This window comes from Rousettus aegyptiacus, unplaced genomic scaffold (assembly GCF_014176215.1).
Source record: "Rousettus aegyptiacus isolate mRouAeg1 unplaced genomic scaffold, mRouAeg1.p scaffold_m13_p_3, whole genome shotgun sequence".
Lineage (NCBI taxonomy): Eukaryota > Metazoa > Chordata > Mammalia > Chiroptera > Pteropodidae > Rousettus > Rousettus aegyptiacus.
In genome coordinates this window covers 17,086,832-17,099,849 of record NW_023416306.1, presented here as the reverse complement: position 1 = coordinate 17,099,849, position 13,018 = coordinate 17,086,832, and the positions used below count along the sequence as shown (strand labels likewise).

Sequence of the window (13,018 nt, the reverse complement as noted above, 5' to 3'; positions counted from 1 at the left end):
CTTCTTCAAAGGCACTTCCCATCCCCCTTGATCACATGTAGCCCTCAGAATCACTGGGTTGCTCCCTGGATGTGCATCTTTGCATATGGCATTTCTTTCTCTCCGAAGAGATTCTTTCTCATGAAGTCCCACTTAACCTCAAAGAACTGAGTAGCCATGATTTATTCTGGGAGACCATCCTAGCTCCCACATGGGCTGGGTTTTGGGGTACACTTTTGGACTGCCACAGGCCTGTGTGCTCCACTGAGGATCTCGTCACTGGACTTCATCTGCACCTGTGTTCCTGCCCGACTGTGGGCTTCTCTGAGGCAGGGACCATATCCTGCTCCAGTCCACCCCCTAGGTTTACCTTGCAGCGGGGCACGGGTGCGGTCCGATGCCTCTCAGCAAGGGATTTGTATTTGGCTTTCAGGAGCACAGGGAAATTGCCCAGCCACGGGGCTGGGGGTCGCCCCGTTTTTCCTGAGAGGGAGGGAGAAGCTGAGAACGTACAGATGTGGAAGCTGAGGCCATATTCAAGGTCACCCCGGCAGAGCTGGCACACGGCTCTTGCACACCCTTTCCCTTGAGCTAAATTTTCTTTCTTTCTTTCTTTCTTCCCCCACTTTTTTTTTTTTTTTTTTAAAAAAAAGCCAATCCTGGCTCTAGAGTGCCAGAGACTTGGAAGAGGCTGTCATGAACTCAGATGCTTGAGATGAAGAGAGCTGGGGGCTCCCTTGTGCTCCATGGGGCCTCCCAGGCTGGGGCCTTACAGAGACGTCACACCTCTGACCACATTGGTCATCTCGTGACCTTTCCCCAAGCCCAGTCCTGATGATATGAGCAGTTGTGCCTGCCTGTCCCTTGGGAAAAGAGGCAAACTGGGACATGGGAAGATGAATGAGGCTGTGGGGAACAGCCACTTTATGAACATGTGGCCCACATCTTGGTGCCAGGGGCATCATCTGCTTTCTTGATTAGACCCACAGTGTCCCTCTCTTCTGTGGGTGACTTGGGTCCTCCGATGCACCACCCCCCACTCTGTTCCCTGAAGTACGGGGACCATATTTAATGTCCAGAATGTGCTAAGAGCTTGTTATGTTCAGGGGTGTTGCTCTCGCAGTGACCAGGCCAGTGGGCTAGGTGTCGAGGCACGAAGAGGGAAACTGAGGTACACAGATGTAGAACACCTGTGGGATGTCATAAGTTGAGGACATCACTGGATGGAGCTGGGACTGGAACCCAGGACTACGTGTCCCCTCAAAATATCCATGCTCTTCACGAAAGAGGGAATTGTCTTTAGGAGATTAAAAGTAGGAAAAAAGATACCAGCTCTGAGGACCTCAGATGGTTTTGGAGAAATCAACAAGATGCTATTTGTCAGAGCCCATTCACAATGGTAAAGTGAGGAGGGACAGCGTTAACGCTGTGTCTCAGGCCCTGTTCTAGGTACTTCTGAAATGTTTCTGCGATAATAAACATCGCACGTTGCCAATAAGGAAACCGAGGCTCATGGGAATAAAACCTTGTCAAGCGTCACTTGCCAATAATGACAGAGTGAAATAGAGACCTGAGTTTGAGCCGAAAGCAGAGTTCTTTCCACGGCCTTAGGTGGCTTGCCACTCTTCACTGGGAGAACAAGGTGTCAGCAATAACTACTTTTTGAAAATAGTCTATAAATCAATCATTTAAGAATATAGACTGCCTTATCAACCCGAAGTGGGTGCCCCTGACTTCCGCAAGAGCCTGATGCCCTTGCCTTTCTGAAATTTCCACTTCTCCCCTCCCTCTCACACATGCTTCCTGAAAGCACCGAAAACCTCATAATGAAATGAAACAACTGACTTCGCCACAAACAGCGGCCCCGTCGACCCGCTTCTTTCTTCTCTAAATATTTCTTCAGTATTGCGTCTTTGATTTCAAGACATTTCAACAACCCCCCTAAATGATCTTCACATTTCCCTGAACTAGAAAAATAAAAAATAAAAAGCTCTACTGGGAAGAAAAGGAAAATTGTATGTTCTTTTGTTTACGCGAGGGTACAGAAAATCATTACAGATCTCCAGGCAGCCCTGGTGATTTTCCATTGTGATATGGAAACAGAAATGGATAAACTGGAGTTTGCAACCAATCTCAAGGGACTTCTCTTCTATTTTAGTGACCCCTGAATGGCCTCCGAGCATACAGCTATTTTTGAAAGAGAAGAGGAAACGCAGTGGGGTGTCACCATTAGCAATAGTTCACCCAGATGCTAACTTATTCTGATGCTTGTTTGTTTTTATTTTTATTTAATCTGATGTTTCGATGCAATCTTTGGCATTTTGTTCTTGATCTTCAACCAGTATAATTCATCTCGGGCATGCCAAGAGAAGCAACGGACTATCAGTGACCGAGAGCGGCCTGTTTTCTTAAATTACGACCTCGTCATATTCATTGATGTGATGTTAAGCGAGGTTCATCTGGGAGATGGGGAGGTGGCACCACTTTGATTTTAATCCTCTTTGAGCATAATTTACCCCTGGGCTGCCAGAACGGGAGCTCGTCAACGCTTACCCAAGGCTTCCATCAGGAGGCCTTTACATTTAGGAAGGACTTGAGCCAAGTCCTGACCCATAAATTCTGGATGCCGGATGTACAGAATGAAGAATTGCTTTCCTAAAATTCTGAGCTATGTAAATTCTAGGAATAGTAAGACCAAGCTCTGGATTAAGAGTGAGTTAATATAATCGTCCCATAAATCCTAGGAAGAAGGTTATTATGCCCATTTTACAGATCAGGGTACTGAGATGTGGAGGCTTGTCTAAGCTAGCAAGTGAGTAGCGGAGCCTTGGATTCAAGCGCAAGGTCCTCTGTGCAGAGTCTGGAATCTTAAGGACCAAGTGAAGTGCACCTCCAGATCTGCCATGTGACCCCAGGTCAATCTTCTTCCTTCTCTGGGCCCCAGTTTCCTCTTGGCTGGATGATTCCTAGGACCCTTTCCAGCACTGACTACATATAAAATGTCATGATCTGCCCAAAAGCCTAGTAAACATTGAGACTTTAACAGGGGATTGTGAGCAAGTTTCCTCTCCAGAGTCTGAAGGAAGAGAACTTAGTGTGGATGGGGAAAAGTAGCATTTAGCAAGGGACTGCTCTGGGTGATGTGTGTTTTACACATGCACTTTATTGCCATCCAATCTTCATCCTAATTTAATAAGATAGTAATTATCAACATCCCCATTTTCCAGATGTGAAAACTGAGGTTCAGAGAGTGGGTGTGCCTTGTCCAAAGTCACACAGCTGGGGAGTAGTAAAGCCAGGATTAGCCTCCAGTTTCCCACTGTACCCTGTTCCATCAGAGTGCTTTGTGATTGTCTGATTATCTAATTGCGTCTAGTCCAGACCATGACGTATCAGTGGCAAGGACCATGTTTTAGTGTTCTCTGTAACTCTAAAGTCAATAAAGAGATGGTCAATACCCACTGCCAAATGAATAAATGAACTCGATACTTCAGAGCCCATTCTGTCCACTGAGCTTACTGCATGGGAGCCTCAGTCAGAAGGAATACACGGGTATGGGAACAGGTACTCGGAAGGAGTCTTCACTTACAGGGTGAACTGATTTGCTCCCTGCCCCCAAACTCAGACACTGAGTTTGGAATTGAGCTCAAACTGACAAAACGTTTTGCTAAAATGTTTCTATTTTTTCTAAATAAACATCCAGTGAACCAGGAAAACTGCGGTTGCATTCCCTTCTCCTGCTGGCTGTGATTTAGTAAGAAAGCTTACTCTTGAGTTTTACTTTCTTCTTGGTGCGTTTTGGCATTTTCGAAATATTATATTATGATTTTTTTAAAGCAAAATAGATGCTTAAGTTTTTAAAGGTAAGATCGACGATGAGATTGGATCTTTATCTTACAACTCTTTGGAAAACAGTAAGTGGTGATTTGTGGGTAGCACATTCAGGTGGCGCAGAATTAAAGAGTACTTAAAAAAGGGGAAGTCAAGAAAAGAAAAGCAAGACTCTAACCTGGCAGAAGGCAGAAAAAGTTGGGAAACCTGATGCTAAAGCTGATGCCCACAAGAGGGCGTCTCAGGGTCATCAGGACGCAAAACTCCAGCAGCTGCAGAGGACCAGAGTTGGTTCTGGAATATCAGCACTTACTCACCTCTCCAGCCCTTTACACTTTACTTTAGGCTCTTTCTCATCTCCATGTTATTTCAGCCTCACAAGGCCAGTTCTCTCAGTGGTTTGCACTCCTGGGAGCTTTTGTGGTTCTCTCTTTGCCTAGTGTGGGGAAAGACTGGCATTGTGTGTGTGTGTGTGTGTGTGTGTGTGTGTGTGTGTGTGTGTAACAGAAGGAGAGAGAGGGAGAGAGACTAAGGCAAGCAGAGATGTAAACAGCCTGCCACAAAAGGTACAGTTGGCCACATACCTGGGAAATCATTCATGGAGATGTGGCACGCCCACCAATAACTCCCTTTTTGAAACTCCACGTCTACAACAACCATGTTAAAAGCATTTTTCACCATCCTAGTCAAAATCAACCTGGTTTTTCAGAGCACAGGAGGGCGAAGCAGTCAATGGACAGACCTACACCGTTTCTCCGGAGAGTCACGGGGTGCCATGAGGTGGGAAGGCAGGGAGCATGTCTCTTCTCTAAGAAGGGAGAGCAGAGAACTGACCTGGCTGAAACCCATTATGGCACTTTGCACATGTCTCTCTCGGGGCCCATAACAATCCTAGGGGAGGAGGTATCATTATCCCCATTTTACAGATGAGAAAACTGAGGCCCAGAAAAACTGAGCCATCTGCCCAACATCACTTCACCCCCCAGCTCTTCAGGGATGCGATTTTAACCCAGGAAGGGCCCAGGCCCCACCAGCCCCACTGCTGCTTCCACTGAGGCAGAGGCAGGCCTGGGAATGATTTTCCAGAGAAGGGGTAGAAAGCAGGGGTGGCTTAGGGCACCAGTGCCTGACTCAGAGGCCAAGTTCCCCACTGCACAACTCCAGCAGGCTGTGGGGGGCCCATATCTAGTTCAAGGGTTCTGCGAGCCATTGCATGAAATCCTTTATGTTTTCCCCCATTAATGCATTCCGTACTTACACTTCTTACTATAATTACTCTGCGGTAATTAACAAGGGAAAATAACACATCTGGGTCTGTACCGTAACTCCAAACAGACGTAGGAGATGCAGAGGCATGTGGAGGGCCTTTCAGTTATTTGACAAATGTGTACTGAACACCTACTATGCAGCTGCCCGTTGAGGCGCTGGGGCTCCAGCTATGAGCCAACCAGGCAAGGTCCCCGGTGGAGGGTGAGGGGGTGGCGGATAGAGAGTGGGCATACAAACACATCAAAGATGTCGGTTAATGATAACTGCTGTGAAGATAATAAAACAGGGTGACATGTGGCCAGGATGGCCTCTCTCTGGAAGTGACATTTGAGCTGAGGCCTGTGGAGATGTGGGGGAGAACCATGCCAGGCTGGGGGAAGGGCAAGAGCCAAAGCCCCGAGATGGGAACTAGTTCACCACGTTTTCCGAAGGCCCAAGAGCCAGTGTGGCCGAAGCAGAGCTGAGTGGCAGTGGGGGTCGGAGGCGGGCAGGGAAGGGCAGGCTGAGACCAGGGAGGGCTCTGGAAGCCACCAGAAGGCAGTCGAATGTTACTCCAAGCACAGTGGGAAGCCCGTTGGGGGGGTTTCAAGCAGGGTCACTGGCAAAAATCTGATTTTGCATATTTCAAATGGGCCCCTGACTGCTCTTTTCATCTGTGTGGAGAATAATCCGTTTGGAGGAGGACAGAGGGGAAGGGGGAAGACTGTTGCTGTGAGAAGTGGCTGGGGCTTTAACCGGGTGGGCGTGATGGAAGTGCGGACGGTGAATTCAGTGCATATCTGGCCGTTAAAGTTTATGGCTTCGCTGATTAACTGAATGTGGAGGTGAAAAAAGAGGAGCCAAGGGACATTTCCTTAAGGGTGTGACTGCAATATGGTTATTAGTCCCAGTCGCCTGGGAATGCATACATTCATACATGCACTAACTCACTCGTCCATGCTACAAAGCCTGAGGGCCTGCTTTATGCCAGGCCCCGTGCTAGGCGCTGCGGATTGATCAGTGAGTGAACGGTAGACAGGACAGGTATGAAGTGACAAACTGGGGCGAGGGCAGGCTGGAGGGTCAGGGACCTGTGAGCTGCTGGGTGGAGCAGTAGCCGTGGAGACTTTCTTGATGAAGTACCAGCTCCACTGAGATCTGAACAAATGGCGAGCTTTACCCAGGGGGAAGGGACAAACGGGGAGGCGTGTTTCTGGCAGAGGGAACGGCATGTGTGAAGGCGTTGAGACGAGAGGAAACAGGGCTGTTTAAAGGAGGCTCTGTGACAGAGTGGAGGGGAAAAGTCGGGGAGGTGAGCATGTGGCCTGCGGGGGACGCTGGGGCTGTACCACGTGGACATGGAAAGGGTCAGTATTCATCCTGGAGCAATGGGAAACCACGCACAGGGCTCAGACGGTTGTCGATGTCCAGGACTGATCTAAGGTCTCATGTCCCTCTGGGTGCTGGGCGGAGGCTGGACTGGATGTGGCTGCGGAGAGAGAAAGCAGGGGGCAGACTGGAGATAGATTTGGGGTGCACACAATGGAATCTGGTGATGGTTTGGCTGTGAGGAATGGAGAGTGAGCTCCCTATTTCTTGCTTGAGCAACGGGGCAGTTGGAGAAACCATTTACTGAGAAAAAGAAGACTTGAGATTTGGGGGAAATGATTAAGAATGCACAATATTGATGGCTGCTTTGAACAAAGAGATAGATAAATATAGATAGATAGATGACAGACAGACAGATGTCGAGTCTCAAGACCATGGAGGAAACTTGGGACTGCAATCACATGGGTGCTGGGCTCCAGGGGGGATGGGTCCCAGAGAAAGCTTTAATTTTGATTCTAGAAAAATAAGGTGCTGTGCTATCTCTCGAACCTGGAGTTTCTGGAGTAAAAGTCACACCCACCATACATATATGTATGCAGACAAAACTCTAGAAGGTTCCACACCAAAACCTTAGTGCTCTTTATCAGTAGGTGCTGAGGTTGTGGGGGACTTTTTCTCTTCTTTTTCATATTTTTTTGAGTTTGCTTTCTATATTTAACGTGGATTACTTCTATAATAATCTATCCTCATAAATTAAAAAGAAAAAATCTTGCTGTGAAGATAGTGGCCCAATGGTGAGAAGTTTTCTTCTTTCCTTACTCTCCTTGTCTCTCCTCTGTGGGCTGGGGATACTGACTCTATCGAGCACTGCAGCACAGAGTCCTGGGCCTGGTTTGAAAGGCCCCACTGCAAACTGGCCAGACCCTGACAAGGCCCTGCTCTGCCCACAGCTATGAGGGGGGGCCTTGAACATCATTAATTTGCCATCACTGTGGAAGGCATTCCAGGCAGAGGGCACAGCAGGTGCCAAGGCCTGGAGTCAGGAGAGAGCATGGTGTGGCCTAGGCTGGAGCACAGATGGAGGGAAGGGTGGGAAGGTAGAGGGAGGTGGGAGCTAGAACTTGCGGGCTCTCACGGGAGTGCGGACTCTCCAGGAAGGCAATGGGAGTTGTTCTCAGCGTTATCATCCCCTACACTGATGAGGGGACTGAGTCCCACTGGGAGTGGCTTGCGGGGGGCTGAGCCTGGGAGCCAGGTGTCCCGGGCCTGGGGAGCACAGACTCTATGAGGAAAAGGAAGCCCCAGGCCAGCGGGCTCAGGCTCCTTTATTCTCGCCCCTCCGGCCCTGACAGAGACACCCACAGAGGCTTCCAAGGCCGCTCGTCTCCGCCAAGGGACCCAGCCGGGATTTAAATGGGGAGTTCTTGAGGGAAGTGAGAAATCTGGGACGTCCTTGCAGGCAGGGACTGGCGTCCCTCTTGGAGCCTCTGCAAATACAGTGCGGGAGGAGAGGGAAAGCCGAGAAGGGATGCGGAAGTGAGGAGGCGGGGACGGGAGGTGGGACTGGGCCTTTCATCACCTTTTAGAGGAGGGACTCAGCCCCTGGTCAGGTTGGAGGACCCTGTCTCTCCCTCCCGGGGTGGCAGTTTCTCAGTCTCAGGGTGGGATTGCACCTATTCCCAGTCCTTTCTGGTAGTTTTTCTCTCTCCTCCCTACCCTGCTTTCCAGTCTGGGGAATTCCTTGCTCCGTGTGTGCCGGTGTGTGTGTGGGGGGGGGGGCGGGGGGGGAAGGGGCGGGGGGGTAGGCGGAGCGAGAAATGTCTCTAATAGACACAAGTGGGTGTTCAGGAGATCGCTGTTCGGTTCTGAAGCCGGCATGCCAGGCGCCTCCTTGCACCTTCCCGGCTTCTAGTAATTCTGTCTGTCCCCCGCTCCACCCCCCCCCCCCCCGCCGCCCCGGCCCCAACCCCAATCCAGCGCTCCCCCAACCCTGGCCTGCTTCTATGGATCTCGAGGGACCCTCTACAATGATCTTTCCTGCCCCCAGTTCCCTTATAAACTCTCCCTATGGTTCTCGTTCTTGCCGCGCGGGCGGGTGCCACTGGGGACACCTCTGGGCTCCGTGGGGCCCAGCGGTCCCTGCTCCTGGTACGGAGGATGGCAAACTGCCGAGTCGGCGCGGCTGCCACCGTCGGCCCTGCGGGCTGCAGTCGGGGTGCGGGTGAGAGTCCGGGATACCCGATACGTAAGAGGCTTAGCGCTGAGAGCTGGCAGGCCGCCAGCACCCCATTCCCCTCTACTACTTCGCCCCCCCTCCCTCGCTTGGAACCTCTCCTCACTGAACCCGGGGAGAGCCGGGCTGGGGGATCGACACTGAGCTTTACACCTGACTTGCTGTTGACCTTGGCACCTCTTGGATCTGTTTCCTCTTTAGAAAACTATGTAGACCATAATAGTACTTACCCTGAGAATGAGTGAGTGTTGCCAAAACCACTTCGTAAGCAAGGATTATGTGTTTATATATTGGGGGAAGTGGCTCACTTTGTAGCTTTTGCCAGAGTGGTGAAAATTGACAGATTGAGATTCAGGCCACCTGGGTTTCTAATCCCAGGGCCAAATGACCTTGGGCGAGTCCCTCACTCAGGTTTTCTGTGCCTCAATTACCTCACAGGCGAAGTGGGGATGATGTTAGTAGCACCTACTACATTTAGTTTGAGAATCAAAGGTTAATGCCCACAAAGTGCTGGGAAGAGTAACTGGTACAAGAAGTGCAGGTTAAACGTGAGCTATTGTCATCGCCCATTTTGTGGGCGGGGATAGTGAGGCGCAGGATCTCTGCGCCTCTCCTCAGGGCTCGCAGCTGATAACCTACTCCGTCTGCAGCTCCTTCATGGTGTTGGGCTCGCTAGGATGCCCCATTTTGTGTAGATTTCAGCTCCCAACCTACTCCCGCCTCCTCTCCAGACTGTTCCTCTGAGGATGAGATGCAGCTGGAGGGAAAGCAGAGATGCCCAGTGGTGGGCTAGCTCTGGGCTCCCAGGGGAGTTTAAGACATCCGGATTGAGTCCTTTGACCTAGAGGGTGCCTTGAGGGGCAGGAGTAGGAACCTTGGGCTCTGAATTATCCCTGGAGGCTCCTGCTGGCCCTGTAGAGAGGTGAAAAGATCCCAGGGGCAGACAGACACAGGTCTAAATCCTATCTCTGCTGCGTATGCTTGGTGTCCTTTAGCAAATATTTGACCTCTCAGAGTCGGGTTTTCTTAACTGTAAATGGAACAGTAACATCTTCCTTGTGGTGCAATGGCAAGGCTTGGAGATGATTATGCAAAGTCCCTCCCATCGTACCAATGTTATGGCACTCATAACATTGCTACTGGCATTTAGGGTTGTCATCATTGCTGGTGGCTTGCTAGGTGAACTTGTATGCTTCTCCTATCTTCTTTGAGCTTTGTTTTCCTCTGCCTGGTAATGAGATGGCCGATCAGATGGTCTTTAAATGCCGCAGCTGATTACATATCTGTGATTCTCGTGAAGGTGGAAGATGCTGTGGGTACCCTGCCCACTTCACTTTTGCACTCCCCAGATCTGCACACACTGAAGGGTTCCTAATTCAGGCACCTGGAACTCTCTGCCCTAGAGCTTTCTCTAGCTGCAGGCAAACTTGGCCTGCATGTGGAATGGCTAAAAAGTCAGGTAACTAGTGCCTCAAGAACAGCCCTCAACCACTGATGAATGAAAGCTTGTAGACAACTACCTCTGCCTCCTCACTCCCAGGTGGAGCAATTCTGAGGCCTTTCTACACTATGCCTTTGAGAGCTGCCCAGCCCGAGGGAGCCCCACTCACCCGCAGTGGTTACCTGCTCATGAATACCCCCTGAACTGGCTTCTTCTGTCCCTGAGTCATGTCCCTGCCCCTTAGCAGTGCTTCCTGGGATCACCTATCAAATCAATCAAGCACTGGGCTCTGGAGCTTGGCGTCCTCCTCCAGTGGTCCAGCCAGGTGGTCATCGTCCAGCACCAGAGCCTCTGAGGGGTCACAAGCCTAGGTGGAAACCAAAGTTTTCCCCTTCCCTGAAGATCAAATCCAAAGGTCAACCATACCCAGGTCTCTGAGGAGACACCTGGACTGTCTTGATGCTAGTACCCGGATCTTAAAAGACCCTTCAAAATGCATCCCGAATGAACGGAGTTGGAAATGTTGGATGCAGGAAGGAATGAATGAATGAATGAATGAATGAATGAAACTTTGCCCACAGGTCTCCTTCCACACTGCTGCTGCCTCCAGGCTTATGACAAGGCCTGACAATACTTTGGGGGAAAGGATCAAATATTATGAACAAGGAAATCGTGATTCATAATCAAAGTATTAATAATAGTCCAGACACTATGAGTTCATCTGTCCAGGTCACAGAGTACCTCCACAAGCATGATTTTACTTGATATTCCCAATGATCTGACCAAGAAGGTTTTATTGTAAATACTGTAATTATTATTTATATCATCATCACTATTTAGTATTACTATTTATCTCATTACTGTAGGATACAGCCCCTCCTGGGCCCCTGGCAGACATAAATAATCAATCGGGGTGTCCTCATCCACTAAGCCCCTTGGTGTCCTCAGAATCCTTCTCCATCTTGCACTGTTGGCAGTCACTACCAATCAATTGAAGTTGGCATGAAAGCTGAAACCCATTTCGCCCCCCTGGTTAGCAACTTTCCTAGCAACAATACATTCTTATTAAATTAATGTGAAAGGTACAACGAGGGAGAAGAAAAGAAGGCTCAGGGCTTGGGTCTCCTGACGCCCACCTAATCCAGTGCTCTGCATGCAGATATCCGTTAGAGGCTGTTTCAGTGAATTGTTCCCTCATTTCTCTGACCTAACGGGATAGCCTCAGACACTGTGGCAAGTACACACTCCCACGCACATGCAAACACACACACCCTTCCTCCCTGGCAGACTTCCCTTAAAACAACCCCTCCTCAACCTTCTCACCCCGAAAAAAAGAAAAGAAAAAGAAAAGAAAAGAAATCACCAAGCAGTGTTGGCAAGGAGATAAGGCAAAATGGAGTTTGGGGATGGGCCAGTTACTACAGCCAGGTACCCTGGCTTCTAAACCACACAGTGGGGCCAGATACCGCAAGGAGACTCTGCAGTGTAATGAATTAATCACTGATAACAAAGACTCAAATTTACTCTTATCTCTAAACAGGGAAATGCTTTTGACTAGCAAATTGGAAATTTTCATCACTGCAAAAGCATGAATTTTCTCTTGATTTGTTATTTCCCAGACAAAAAATATTCTTATAAAGCCCAGGACCAGCTGCGGGAGGCCCTTACTTCATGGGTCCCTGTGACTAGAGTGGGGAGAGACCTTGCTTAGCTGCCGCAGAGCATGGACACCTGGCCCACGCCATGTGTCCTCCCTGAGCCTCGGTCTCTTCATCTGGAGAAGGCAAATGCACCCTGTCTAGCTTCTACCTTGCAGTGCAGTGGGATCGGTTACCAGCTGAGTAATTTTGGGTTGAAGACTTGGCTTCTCTGGCCACAGTTTTTCCTATTTAGGAAAAGGAAATAATGACTTTTTTTTTTTTAGGGCGAGGTAACCCTTGGTTGACCTCACAGATTGCAGGAACCTTGTCAGTTTACAATCCCTTATTTTTTACTTTTTACGCCTACAGCACCTGGTCTTTCTAGTCAGTTTCCCAACCAAGTACTAAGCAGGCCCGACCCTGCTTAGCTTCTGCGATCAGACGGGATCGGGCTTGTTCAGGGTGGCATGGCCGTAGACAATAATGACATTTTTTAGGACAAAACGTTGAGCGGTTTACGCTCGATGTGTGTGCAAAGGCAGTACCTGGGGAGCACGGAGCAGACTGAGTCTCTCAGTGCTGGTAGTGCCCTTCCCCTCAGCTCACTGAATTGTTGTAAAATGAGAGATGATTCATGAGAAAATGCTATTTACGCTAGTGCTGTCAGTAAGAACTTTCTGCGATGATGAAAACGTTTCCTATGTGCAATGTCCCATACAGTTGTCACTAGCCCCATGTGGCCATGGAGGCCTTGAAATGTTGATATTATGCTAAAGTATTCTGTTTTAACTTTTATTTAATTTAAACAATTTAAAATTTAAAAGCCACACGTGACTAGCGGCAACTAGGGTGGACTTGACAGATCTAAAGTACAGCAATGATCTCTGTTAGGAAGCAAATCTCTTCCCCATGCCCCTCACCAAAATCAACGCTTTGGGATCAAGCTGTCATTGTCACCCAATTGTGCATGGGTTCAGAAGCCAGCTAAGAGACCAGGAGCCTTAGAGACTATCTGAACTAAATCAGCCATTTTTTATGTAGAAAAACTGAGACCCAGAGAGAGTGGCATGACTCCCCCAGTGACACATGGCTCAGGTGTCATTGTCCTGGAGGAGTGCTGTCTCTACTAGCAGGGAAGGTTTTCTCAACCATGGTGGGCTAACTGGTGACCTACAAGATGAACCCTGTCTGCGGTCTTCGACCAAGACAACTCCAATTATTATAATACTTCTGAAATGCTGATTCCTGGCGTAAAAGCCCTATGTGGCAGACAAATAGTTAGATTTTTATTCCTTTTCATTGCCATGAGGGTCCCAC

At 49.2% G+C, this 13,018-nt stretch overlaps 1 pseudogene; it reads right to left on the bottom strand.

Moving 5' to 3' along the window:
* Positions 1-12,061: 12,061 nt before the first annotated feature.
* On the bottom strand, positions 12,062-12,180 carry LOC118600585 (annotated as a pseudogene).
* Positions 12,181-13,018: the final 838 nt, after the last annotated feature.